The sequence below is a fragment of the Rattus norvegicus genome, chromosome Y (genome assembly GCF_036323735.1).
Source record: "Rattus norvegicus strain BN/NHsdMcwi chromosome Y, GRCr8, whole genome shotgun sequence".
Lineage (NCBI taxonomy): Eukaryota > Metazoa > Chordata > Mammalia > Rodentia > Muridae > Rattus > Rattus norvegicus.
In genome coordinates this window covers 13,277,723-13,292,185 of record NC_086040.1, presented here as the reverse complement: position 1 = coordinate 13,292,185, position 14,463 = coordinate 13,277,723, and the positions used below count along the sequence as shown (strand labels likewise).

At 37.1% G+C, this 14,463-nt stretch overlaps 1 pseudogene; it reads right to left on the bottom strand.

Annotated features, from left to right (window-relative positions):
* Nucleotides 1–2,631: 2,631 nt before the first annotated feature.
* On the bottom strand, nt 2,632–5,882 carry Glrx-ps11 (glutaredoxin, pseudogene 11; annotated as a pseudogene).
* Nucleotides 5,883–14,463: the final 8,581 nt, after the last annotated feature.

The window sequence follows — 14,463 nt, the reverse complement described above, 5'->3', positions numbered from 1 at the left end:
CTCTCAATAACACAGTAAAGATAAGTTTGCTCATGTGTTATTAAACTAAGGTTTCTGAAAGGGATGAAAAAATTCAGAATAATTTTGATTTGCATTTCTGTAATGTATAAGGATTCAATTCAATTGTGAATATTTTGTTTAGATATGTACACAATTACTTATTTTTTTCTGGATGTAGAGTGTCTTTACATTATGATTTATAGAAGCCCATTGTTGAACCTGTACATGGAAACAACGCTTACTATTTTTGAAAATAGCCACTTTAAATTTACTAAGGTCAAATCATATAATGTGCTCTCACTAAACTCACAGAATTGGCAGATCTGTTGTAACTAACAGAATTCATTAAGGTCACTTTATGAAACATTCCTCTATAATGAAACATTCTCTATGTACATAATATTGAGTAATATATTTAATTGTTTTATTTTTTTGAGAATATCCACCAAAGTACTTTGATGATAATTTTCCCATTTATTTTACCCACATCACTATATTTCTTTGAATCCTACCTTTGTATTCCTTCTACATTAAAATACTGTTTAATATCCCCATGATGATCCCTTACAAAAATTGTTCAACCCTCCAACAGAAGACACTAACTGTCCACAGTGTGTCAGTTACGAGTAACAGCTTTCAGGCATTTACACTGCATTCTGCACTGTTGACTGTCTGGAAGCTCTGCAGGGAACCACAGCTGCAATGTTTTACGAGGTCAGCACTCTGTGTATCCTGAAGACACAATTTCCCTGTGATCACCCCCATATTTTGGGCGCCTAAAGTCTCTTTACACCTTGTTTCAGGGTGGGCTTTGAGCCTCGTGGAAGGGGTATAGCATGTATATCCAATTCATCATGGCTGAAATCAATAAAGTGAGGACAACAATATAGTGAATGAAAGGAAGAGTTCATTGGTGGAATGTATTAACAAGATTGTCATTACCTCTGGCCAAGTTAGTTAAAGAAAGGGTAGAATTAACAAACTTAGAGAAGAGAGGAGAGGTGGAGAAAAAACTTTTTATATTTATAGTCCCAAATCTTGAATAATTTTTAAACCATTAATGATTTACTAGATGTATTGCATATACCAGTATTAAATCACCTCAATATGCATAATTTAACAGCGCCATACTGAACAATGACACAGAGTCAGGCCTTAATATCTCCCTCCTAAAATATCATAGGACCACATGTATTCAGTTTAAAAATTTGATTATACTTTTAAAGAGCATTGAATTTCTTAGACGATTCCATAAAGTAGACAAAAGGAATGAATACATTAAATTTCTATTTTGAATCTGGTATTATCCAACAGTTGACAGAGAAAAAAAGAGAGAGAGTGAGGCAGTGGGAAATGAGGTAAACTGAAAGGTACAGAGAGAGGGAGAAAGAATTACAGACGACCCATACAAAGAGAGAAAGACTGAGTATTACAGACTAATTTACACCGATACACACATATTCTCAATAAAGTCCTTGTTAACAGATTCAAAACGACATTAAAAATAATCTTCAAGCTTTCCTAAAATAACAGACATACAAGTCTGACATTTAACACACACACACACACACACACACACACACACACACACACACACACACACACACATATATATATATATATATATATATATATATATATATATATATATATATATATATATATATATATATATATATCCTTGTGGTAGGATGTTGCATCTTTATCCCAGAACTTTAATCAAGATCTATTCTTTATTTTAATTTTTTTAGTCATCTGCAGATACATCTTTTTTAGCAATGAATCCTTCTCACTGGAGACCGGAGAAGAGACGTGCAGTTCCATGGTTAATTCACGTCATTGCAAGACGTCAAATCTAAATGTAAAAGTGTGAATGGAACAAATATTTTTGGACAGTGTTCTGCATGCAATTTCTTTAATAGAAAGTCTTTGAAAGAGAGCTCTGTAATTTTGCATTTCATATTTGAGTTTTCTGGGACTCTGACTAGAATGTACTCACAACTGTTTGGGATTTTCTTGGCAATTAACCAGTTCGTGAACAGAGCTGAATTCTTCATATGGTCTGCTGTCTGTGTTAATATTGCTACAGTGAGGAAAATCTCTGCTAAAGCTCTTCATCTGTTTTCAGACAGCATCCTCATACAAGTGTGGACTTCTGTGGGTTGTGGTAGGGAAAGTTTGAGAGCTGTAAATGCAGAAGTACATGTATCAGGGGGGAAAGGCCAGTGTGTTGATCATAAACAACTTCACAACATTCATTGTTTTAATAATCATTAGGAAGTGGACATCTGCAACGTCACCTCAGCAGATTAGCATGTTAGAAAAACAGTAACTGATTCACAGGAGATTTAGATCCACTGGATAGTTAAATATGGGCTTAGAGGTAGAGACATATCAGCACATGAAGAATGGATAGTCAATCCTGTGTGATCTGTTAAGCTTCCCTACCCAAAGGTTGCAGGCAAACAGCATCAGACTTTAGCACTGAGTAATAGAATAAAACCAATTTATTGAGAATCCCAATCATAAGAAAATAGTGACATCCTCCATGATGAGCATCATCTCTCAGGTTCACTGGCATCAGCGTGATGGAATGTTTGCTGTCAGCATGGGTTTTTCCTGCCACCCCTTTCATAACTGCAGAGCTCCAATCTGCTTCAGTTAAGTCATCAGCTCCCCATTCTGTTGGAGGGAGATTAGATCAGTGCATCTGTCTATGCAGCTTTTCTTTACCTAAGAAGGCCCAAGGAACTATTCTCACTCCAGTGAGCTGTTGTACGTAATCTTGAATCGTATTGGTGTTGTTAGTGGCTGTGATATCTACAAATTCCAGAAGACCATGTTTCAAAGGGAGTTGATTGAGGATTTTTTTGGTATTTTTGCATCACTAAATGTGGGCTCGATGAACAGGAACATCTTCCCGGATTGGGTCTTGCAGTTCCCATATTCTTGAACCGTGCGGTGAATTGCATGTATGTGTTATATAGCACTTACATCAAGTGAAACACTTATTTATAAAGAAATAATAGCAATAATAATGGCAAAGATAATAATCTGAACCAAACAACTATCCCAATAGGCACCAAATACAGAATCAAGGCCAACAACATAAAAACTAAGTATAAAAAATGTTTTTAAAATAATGGAATTCATTATCTCTTCTATGTGGTTTCCACTGAGATGATATTTCATGAAACCAGAGAAAGATTACGTCTGATTTTACTGATTTTCATTTCTAATCCATTGGTGAGTGTTTTCATTTCCTGAAAATCATTAGAGCAATACTGTTGATTTTCTCATTAATTTTTTCTATGTGATCAATCTAAACTACTATACTTTAGGAATAGCTAAATATATGACCAAAAGGATACAGTATGGATACCTTTTCCATGATGAAATTGGTATACAGAGTAGGCCACACTAGACACATCGAAAGGCCATTTCACATGTGTACCTCTGGCTTGCTGGGAACAATTGTGAATCTAAAGACCCTGCAAATTTCAGTGATCTATATCTGCATATGGTTACTGGGACTACAGGATGCAACACTACACAAGAAAAAACTTGTTTCTTATGAGTTGAAAAACACATTTTATTCTGAAAAATATATATTAATGTTTTTCAAAAAGGGCTTAAATGATACAATCATAATGTAATGTGCATGACATTAACAGAACTGCAAATTCACCAAAAGAACAAAAATTTATAAAGAATGAATAACAAAACTTCCAACCAAACCAACATTACTAATACTTGAAGCAAACAAAACTCAAAACAGAAACAAAACACACTAATTAAGCTAAGCAGAATTCTCTTGCTGAAGTTTTAGCACCACAGTCACACCCTGTGGCAGGCCTTGGGAACAGAGTGGAAAGGCAGTAAGTCAACTATTGTAATACATTTTAAAAGGTGAATCTGGCTATGCCTTTTTGGAGCCTTTACAGGTCACGGTCTTCTAAAGCTAATATTCTAAAACAACTTTTACAAAATTTGGTTTCTAGATTTTTGAATTTCTCTTTACTGATTTCCAATAATAAACTTGAAAATCCCCCATAACAAGAACAAATTAATCCTCTGAGACTCCTACTGGATGCTCCGAAGCTTTTGATGTGCTTCATCATTTCTTTGAAACCCTCCCATGTTCATGTTCGGCACGAAGGGAATTCCAATGTCTGAATAGAAAATCACTTCCCTTTCCTACCTAGGTTACATCATTTACTTAGCTCAAATGTTTACACTCCTAAGGAGATAAACATTCCAAAAATTCATCCTCTCATATGTACCACTAAATTTATAGCATATAATTTCAACCATTCAAAGTCATCCTCATGCATATTTCCTGAAGCCCTTAGCTTTCTTCATTTTATTAACAGGTTCTGTCCCCAGTAGTTTTGTTTACATGCAACGTTTGTCTTTTGCTTTGAACCAGCTGCTCAGTCTTAGGTACAGGAACTTACCCAAGCACAAGTTTTTCCCTTTTGAATTAAGCTGTTGCCAATATGCTTTCTTAGGTTTTCCAACTTTAAGAATTTTCCAAGTTCTTACTGTCCCTACAGAGTTATATCTAGTAATGACCTGGTTCAATACTGCAATCATGGGACCTGAGCAACTGCAGTTTCATAAAATCAAAATTGAATCACTACACATCCCTGAAATGCTGTTATCAAAGTGGGATTCCGTTGTTACTGTTTTCAAGTCATCCCACTTAAACTTTAAATGTAAGCATTACTCATGCACAGAATGCTTTCTCAAGAAAGGAGGAGGAATTCTAAATTTTTTATTGAGTTTGAGTTTAACTTACTTGAGGAGAATATACTTCATATCTTGTATAAATCCAGCATGCCCCACACAGCACAAAGGAAGTCAATTGTTTGTGGGTTTTGTGTGTGTGTGTGTGAGTGTGTGTGTGTGTGTTTGTGTGTGTGTTTGTGTGTGTGTTTGTGTCTGTGTCTGTATGTGTGTGTGTGTATCTGTGTGTGTGTGTGTGTGTGTGTGTGTGTGTGTGTGTCTAGTGTCTAGGTCACTCCACAGTAAAACGTGCTACGTTTTGGAGAAGCACAGTTGTTCAATGATACCATGGCCTCCTTTGTTTTGCATGCCTCTTTAGCATATCTAATCACTTCAAATTGCACCATTTACCTATACCTCAGGGGCACAGACTAAATTCATAATATCCACCAATCTCAAAAAAGGTTAAGAACTGATTGATAAATAATTTTTGGAGTCTTTAGATTCAAATTTTGTCCCAAAACTCATTAAGTATTTATTGTCCTCAAAACTCAAATCTAAGTGAAATTTTGGACTTTTGAGTTTCATGCCCAAACCTCATCCACTACATGCACTCCCTCAACTGTTGACAAGTTCCAGGTATGCTTCCCGAATGTCATGTTTGCTGTGACTACCTAGTTATTCAGACATGTGATATGCAAGTGAGTTCTAATATAGATCTCTTAATAATCAATGGTTCTGATCAGAATCTGTGAAGTGGGGAATCAATCTCTTTGTGCTAAATGTAGGTTGCAAACTGCCTCTGAATAATTTTTGAATAGCATCTGGTATATATGCATGTGCTTTTTAGGTGGTTTTTCTTTATCTATTAACACTCCACATAACCATAGCATCAGATTATTTTAAGTTTCCACGTGAAGTGATTTATTGTCCATCCTGGCTTAGTATTGTGTGGGGATATTTAGACAATGTGTGTAGCACTACAGAATTCTTCTTGATATATTATCTTCTACAGATGGTGTAATATCTACAACCATTGATACACAGCCTTTGATACACCTTCCTTCACTTGTGTTAAAAAATATTTACAGCAGATGGATCCTGTAATGTTTTGGATACTACATGATTCCCTTACCTGAAATAAGTATATGCATGCTTATAAAGACCCAATCAGATCCATTGGGAGTTGCCCCGAATTAAAATGTTAACTACTACTCAGATGTCCTCTATGTATACAGTCTGAGAAACAGTCACTGCAGTTCAGGTGTGGACCTGATGAATAGTCAGCCATTTTCCCACTTAAAAAAAAAACAAAACACAACAAATTACTAAGTCAAGGATTGAGAGAATGCTTTTATCTATGTAGAACATTAAATTCAGCCTCACATACAAATGTGTGAGGCGAATAAATTTCAATCCAGTACTTCAGAAGGAATAATATACTTTTTTGTATGGTATCTCTGGATTAGAGTATGATGTCAATACAGTCTTCCATGACAGATTTTCAAGCACATATGAATATCTGAAGACTCCAGGAGAGTAACTCTTGCTCAACAAAATAACATTAATGTTATTTGTGACACTGCCTGGGACCACTTCTTGCTGTGTATCAGATATCTGACTCATTTTTAAGTCTTTTTTGTATCTCATGCTAATTTTTATGCTGCATGATCAGAGGTTGGTATTAATTTGCCTCCCTGCTGAATTCTTAGCTACAAGAAAGTGTTATTTATGAGAAGGGCTTGATATTCTAGAATGTCGAATGTTCTTGGCTGTGGCTTTCCTTGGCTCCCTCCATTCTCTCAAGGTTCATATCAGTGAAGAAACAGCATTCAGAATAGGAAACACTATTGTTCTGACACAGGACAGAAAAAATCCACCAAATTTTCCTTGTATGGGATTAGAACACAGTGGACAGTAGATACAGTCAGCATGGTCAATGAAATGCTCCCCGTGTATATCCAATGGACAAATGTTTACCCATCTGGTTTGGCTTGTTAGCAATGCTTGCTTAGCCTGCTCACCCAGTTCCCAAGCTGTGAAGAGGAGACTTTGTTCTCTGCAAGGGATAAGGTGGTGGATCAACATCTTTCCCGTTCCTCCAAGGTAAGCAGATTCCTCCAAATGGAGCTCCCATTTCCATAGTCTCCCTGCTTCAGATATGAAGTTATGAGCCCAGACAACAAGAAAATCTCCGTAAACAAGACAAAGTAAAACTTTTCTTTGTCTAGTGCTGGGGAGGATGGGCAGGTCTGTTGGTGTCTTCCTTACTGTAGGTTCTTCTTGAGACAGGAGAGGAGGAAGAGCTTTGGAAGAGGGTAAATCTTGATCCATTTAGAGTTGCACTATAATAATCATCTTCTTCATCATCATCTTCATCATCATCACCATCACCATCACCATCACCATCACCATCACCATCAAAAGTAGTTTAGGCTGGTGAGATGATTCAGGTTTTAAGAGCACTAACTGTTTTTCCATAGGTCCTGAAGTTCAATTCCCAGCAAAATCATCGTGACAGACAACCATGTATAATGGCTTCAAACTCCCACTTCTCTTGAGTCTGACATTTACAGAATACTCATACAAAACAAATAAAATAAATATTTATAATAAAAAATAAAACATTATTAACTAAGTTTTAGTTAATGTGCTTCTGTAGCTGACCGGATTTCTGTGTTCCTCTGAGGACAGAAAATGCATTCTCTGTCTATAAAATCCATGATGAGTGCTTACACATTACATGTTGTATCCCAAGACAGTTATTCAAACCACAGCTTCTGCTTTTCTGTGAAATTAAATAGCTTCCTATCACACTCCTATCCATTCTTCATGTCCTGCCTCTGACACGCATAAGAAAATGAGTTTGTACATGAGGACATTACAGTTGCATTTTCCTGTGGTGTGAGAAAACTGAGGTTAACACGGAGGTCATAATGACTAACTTCTCTGAAAATGCTGTTGGTTCAATGGTTCAGCATTCCTGGGAGTTTTCCAACTTCTTCTGGAGCTCATTAGTCAATTTCAACAACTTCTTAATCTGTTGTAGTTGCTCACTGATGGTGGACGGTTGGGATGATACCTACCCAGCAGACCCTCTAGAGAAACACAAGGGAACATGCATAGTAATGCCCCAGACACAAGAGAGAAAATGCTAGTCCCTCAATGAAGCATGAGGAAAGGGGAAGTCTACAGACACTTGGAAGCACTGAAATAGGAGGAAAGCTCTCTTCAAGCTGGATCTATTAGCAATTTTCTTTCTCCCAACCGTGATCTCTAGATATATGCCTCACACCATTCTGCAGTCCCCATGGCCCTTAACAAAAAAAATGGCCAAGACATGAAGAAATCTAGGACATTGTCAATTCATATCTGATCGGATGCAAGTAAGTCCTGGAGTCCGTATTGTTTAGGACCACCAAGCCTTTATCATGTAAGTTCAAGACAAAGAAAAGAGACCTTGATGCATGTCCAGTGGAGTAGCCCTGTCTCCATTCTGATCATAAAATGCCAATGGCATGTCCAGGGATCCACTGAAGATAAAATTCAATACTCTACCCTGAGAGTCAAAGCTTTTATCACTGTGGCACGTTTAGTAATTTCTCCTCATTCCAAATGAAATTAAGGAACACATAGTAAACCAGATGCATGCTTGAAAATTCCTGGCTCTCTGCCAAAAAAATTATCAGATATTCCTGAAACTGGTTCTCTTCTTTAGGAATCCAGAGCCTTCAGTACGTAAGTCCTACTCCTAGAAGGCCTGAACCAAGACCACTCCTCTTGGATGCTCCTCAGGACCAGCACACAGCTCTCACTGACCCTTTTCCACCAGATAATTTATGTTTCTCCTTCTATAATAAGAAAGTATCTTAATTTCTTCTTCCTCTCTCTTTTGTCTCTCCATGCTCTACGTTTTCTCTGTAAATAGCTTGATCATCCTGAAAAACATTTCTGTTGGTAAACCAATAAGCACTAACTAAATTCCACGGGGAAGTTTCTGTTTCCATAATACTAGTGACATCACAGAATATACCATGGAAATTCCAGCATACATTAGAGTATCCAGGAGAGTCCCCTTCAACAGCACATAACTACCCATTAAGTAGATCTTATCCAAATAAACAAGCCAAGTTGCCCTTTCCCAGATCTTTGCCTGAGACACAATTGAAGACTTTCTATCACTATCCCTTCTAACCCAGAGATATCACTGATCCATTGTATTTTTTTACCACCTTCATGCATGAATAGTGAAGACTCAATTTTCAAACACAACCCACAAATAGTCCTCCCCACCTTAGGTAGCACAGTCAGAATGACAAAGAAGAAAATAAACTGAGATCCTAATTCAGAATACTTGTCTGTGATGCATTGATTCGACACATTTAATCCATCCTGGGGACATATTCTGTAGCTAAATGTCCAATTTCTCCAAATTCTTCATCTATTCCTCCTGCTTAGTAATATTGGAGGGTTGGGATGATGTCTTCCCAGTAGGCCAGGCACATAGATAAATACAATTAAGCAAAGACTTGGGGAAAGCTAAGACTACAACAGTTCGGGTAGGGGAGTGAAAAATACAGAAAACATATAAATTCTGATAAAAAAAACTTCCCTCAGAGACTCAAAAATTACTTATTTTAGCCATGAGGCTGGTTGTGATGTGATCGGTGTACACAGATCTGGCTAAAGGTGCATTGATTAACACAGGTGTAATTTGAGTCATCAAAACTAACACTCATAGAAAGCATGATGGGTCAATCTTGGAATGAGCAATTAAGAAGCCAAACTGAAGTATAGAGAGGTATCATGTGGAAGAAAGAGACAGACAGAGACAAAGACAAAGACAGACAGACAGACAGATACAAACACACACACACACACACACACACACACACACTCACACACACACACACAAAACAAAGCAGCAGTCATAGGGAAAACAATGTTGTAGATCATTGGTAAGGAGCTTCTGCCAGGGAAGAAAAATCAAATTCTTCCTTAGGGTGCCACATGTGACAACTTCTATACTCCTGAAAGGCAGGCACTACTACATTTAAGTACAACATCCACTAGGAAAATACAGACAGGGAAGTGTAAAGTAAGGGAAGAGACTAGGAATTATTAAATGATGCATGTTTATTAAAGTCCCATGTTACCTTTCTCCTGATGCTTGCAGCCCCTGTAAAGAGAAGCCAGTCCATGGTCATCCTGGCATGCATTTCTTTGATCTCTGAAATTTTTCCTTCCATATATGGTCCTTGGACCCTAGGCTTGTTGGGGGTTTATGAATATTCTACGTCTTCTCTGTTGTTAAATTCTAGTCTAGTAGATCAGGACATCAATTCTATTTTTAATTGTGGTTCTCTAGTAGACAACAAGTTCAGATCACACTTGGGTTTATGAGAGAAGCAAGTGCATAAACTGACATGAAATATGTTATCATTAGTAAATATTGTTGTAGGAAAGCTGAAAAATAGGTGAGAGAGGAAGACGGACAGAGAAAAGAGATGAGACAGAGAAATATAGAAAGACACATACAGAGAGCGTGAGTGAAAGAATACTATACCTTGTGTATATAAAGTCAGAAAATAATTTGTGAATCTAGAAGACAAGGTATAAATGACTATCTGTAAATCCAGTAACTAAGAAAGAATCCTGGAGTCTGTTGTTCTATTCAGATTTCATACAGATTGGCGTATGCCAATGGGAGACACTAAACTTCCATTAGCAAATACTTAGCCTGGATAATGCAGTTATGGTGGTCCAGAAAAAAGCACAGATTTGTCCCCTCTGTCTGCCTCTCATTACTCTGATCTCACATGTCACAGGAGGCTGAATGGTCTTCCACATACCCTGAGATGCAGATCACAAGGGACAGAATCTATCTTCAACGGTGCTTCATCTGAGCCTACCCTTGGATTGTGGATGGTACTCAAGAAGCTAACAGACAGGTTACACTTTGCCTACCTGGGTGTCAAAGTTCAGACATGAGACTCCCACTCCATGATTCTCAAAACTTCCATGTTACCATTGGATGGGCAGTGTCACAAATGGCCCGATACTGTCTTGTCAAACCTCTCATATGCTTCATGTGACCAAGTTGATAGCCTCTATCAGCTTATTCACAGATCAACAGGATGCAACTTTGCTTCAGAGCCTTCATGTCTGGCCACAGAAGCTGAGAGAAAAATGTCACAGTTAACAGTGATAATGTAGCCATGTCAGGGCTTTTCCTCCATGTTTCACTTTCAAGTGTATTATTTTATTGTAGATTATGCTACTCTTTCTAGAGGTCATGTTGTGGGAGAACATTCGAATGCTTCCCCATCCACAGTTCATAGATTTCTTACATAGACTCCTTTCAGTGACAAGGTTTCTGTAAACTTGTATACAAACTAACCAGTAAGCACACAAGCATTGATTACTAAGGCTCAATTATCTCCTCAGAATGATGTCCATTAAAAGGCTATCTAAAATAATTTTGTTTCATTTAGGTACTGGACTTTACCCAAGCACAAGTTTCTCCATTTTGAATTTAGCTGTTGCCAAAATGGTTTCTTAGGTTTTTCAACTTGAAGAATTGTTGAACCTGTGAATGTCCCTACAGAGTTATGTCCTTCAATCATGAGAACTGAGCAACTGAGGTCCATAAAATCAAATTGATTCACTAGACATCTCTAAAATGCTTGTTTAAAGTCAGATTCAGTTTTTTTTAAGTCATCCTTCTTAAACATTAAAATGTAACCATTACTCATGTACAGAATGCTTTCTCAAGAAAGGAAGAGGAATTCTAAATTTTTCATTGACTTTGGGTGTAACTTACTTGTGGAGCACACACCTGATATCTTGGATAAATCCAGCGTGCCACACACAGAACAAAGCGAGTCAATGATTTGTAGTTTGTGTGTGTGTGTGTGTGTGTGTGTGTGTGTGTGTGTGTAGGTCAACCCACATTAACTCGTGCTACATGTTTGAGAAGCACACTTGTTCAAAGATAGCATGAACTTCTTTCTTTTGTATGCCTCTTTAACATATCTAATCACTTCAAATTATACCAGTTACTGATATCTCTGGGGTACAGATTAAATTCATAATATCCACCATTAATCTCTCCTTAGGGACTCAGAGCTCAATGATAAATATTTTTTGGAGTATTTAGATTCGAATTTTGCCCGAAAATCATCAAGATTTATTGTTCTGTAAATGCTAATCCAGCTGTATTTTGGACATTTGAGATTGATGCCCAGACTTCATCAGCTAAATGCACTCCCTTTATTCTTGGCAAGTTCAGGATATGTTTCCTGAATGTCATGTTTGCTGTGACTACCTAGTTATACAGTCATATGATACACAAGTGAGTTCTAATATAGTTTTCCTAGTACTCAATGCTTCTGATCAGAATATGTGAAATGGGGAATCAATCCCTCTGTGCTAAATATAGGTTGTGAAAAGCCTCTGGATAAATTTTGAATATCATCTTGTATATATGCATGTGCTTTTTAGGTGGTTTTTAATTATGTATTAACTGTCCACATACAATAACATCAGATTATTGTAAGTTTCAACGTTAAGTGATTTCTTGTCCCTCCTGGCTGAGAATTGTGTGGGGATACTTAGATCAATCTGTGTAGCCATAAGGAATTCTTCTTGATATATTATCATCTAGTGATGGTAAAATATCTATAACCCATGATACACAGCCATTGACACACAGTCCTTGACCTGTGTAAAAGAAAAATATTTACAGAAGTCTGATCCTGTAATGTTTTGGCTACTACATGATTCCCTTAGCTACGATATGTCTATGCATGCTTATTCAGGCCCAAGTGATCCATGGGGAGACAAACCTGGCTAAAAATGTCAACTACAACTCAGATGTCTTCTACATATACATTCTCAGGTACAGTCACTGCAGTTCAGGTGTGAAACTGCAGAATACTCAGCCATTTTCCAAATTAAAAAAAAAAAACAAATTGCTGAGACAAGGATTGAGGGAATGCTTTCATCTATGTAGAACATTAATTTAAGCCTCACGTACAAATGTGTGATGTGAAGAAGATTCAACACTGTACTGCAGACGGAATACTATACTTTTGGGTATGGTCTCTCTGGACTAGTGTATGATATCAATACAGTCTTCTGTGACAGATTTTCAAGCACATCTGTACATCTGAGGAATCCAACAGAGTATCTATGGCTCAAGCAAATACACTTCATGTCATTTGTGACCCTCACTGGGACCACTTAGTATTAGGTGACAGAGTTCTGACTCATTTTTAAGTCTTTTTTTGTATCTCATGATAATTTTTGATGCTTTCTTTCCATCATTGAATAGTTAGTCAAAAGGCCTGTGTACCTGATATCAGCTTAATTATCAGATGTTGGTTGCAATTTTCCTTCCTGCTAAATTTACAACTACAAAGAAGTGTTTCTTATTAGAAGGCCTTGATTTCTACCATGTAGCATTTTGTTGTCCATTGTATTGTTTCTCTAGCACCCTCAGTTCCCTCAAGGGTCCTATCAGTGAAGAAATACATTGAGAATGCGAATGTTTGAGGGACCCAGGTAGACAAAATGAATCAAAGTTTCCTTGAATGTGATAAGAACTTAGTGGACAAGGGATATATTCATCTTAGTCAATGAAATTCTCCCCCTATATACCCAATGGACAAACATTTACCCACATGTATTGGCTTGTTAGACATGCCTGCTTAGCCTGCTTACCAAGTTACCAGGCTGTGAAGAGTAGACTTTGTTCTCAGCAAGGGATTAGGTGGTGGATCAAACCTTGCTCACTGTTTCCAACTCCTCCAAGGTAAGCAAATTCCTCCAAAAGCAGATCCACTTTGCGTAGTCTACCAGATTTCAAGTATCAAGCTATGAGCCCAGTCAACAGAAAATCTACATAGTTCAGAAAAAGTAAAATTTTTCTTCATTTAGTTCTGGGGTCAAGGGGCAGCTATAATTGTGTCTTTCTTTTTTGTAGGTTCTTCTTGAGACAGGGTAGTGGGAAGAGCATTGGAGGAGGGTAAGTCTTGATCTGTTTATAGTTGCAGAATAATAATAATAATAATAATAATAATAATAATAATAATATTAATAATATTAATAATAATAATAATCAAATGTAGTTTATGCTGGTTAGGTTATTCAGCATTTAAGAGCAGTGACTGTTTTTCAAAGGTCCTGAGTTCAATTCCCATTAATCACATCATGGCATGCAACCATCTAAGATGGCATCTGATGCCCTCTTCTGGTGAGTCTGACCGCTACAGTATATTTACAAAAATCAAATAATTTAAATCTCTTAAATAAATGAATAAACAAATAAACAAATAAATAAATAAATAAATAAATAAATAAATAAATAAAAGTTCAATTATCTAAGTCTAAGTTACTGTGCTACTGTAGCTGCCCAGCTTTCCCTGTTCCTCTGAGGACAGAAAATGCATTCTCTAGCTATTCAAATCCTGGAAGAGAGATCACGAATTACTTGCTGAAACCCAGGAATGTTATTCAAACTATAGCTTCTGTTGTTCTGAGAAATGAAATAGCTTCCCATCACACTCCTATCCTGACTTCATTTCTTCCACTGAGAGTCACATAAGAAATTTAGTTTGTGCATGAGGAGGTTGGAGTCCCAGTTTCTTTGTATTTGAGAAAACTGGTGTTAACACAGAGAGGTCAAGACAGTCAAAAAAGAAGTGTGCGTAATGGCTATCATTTACTCAAATC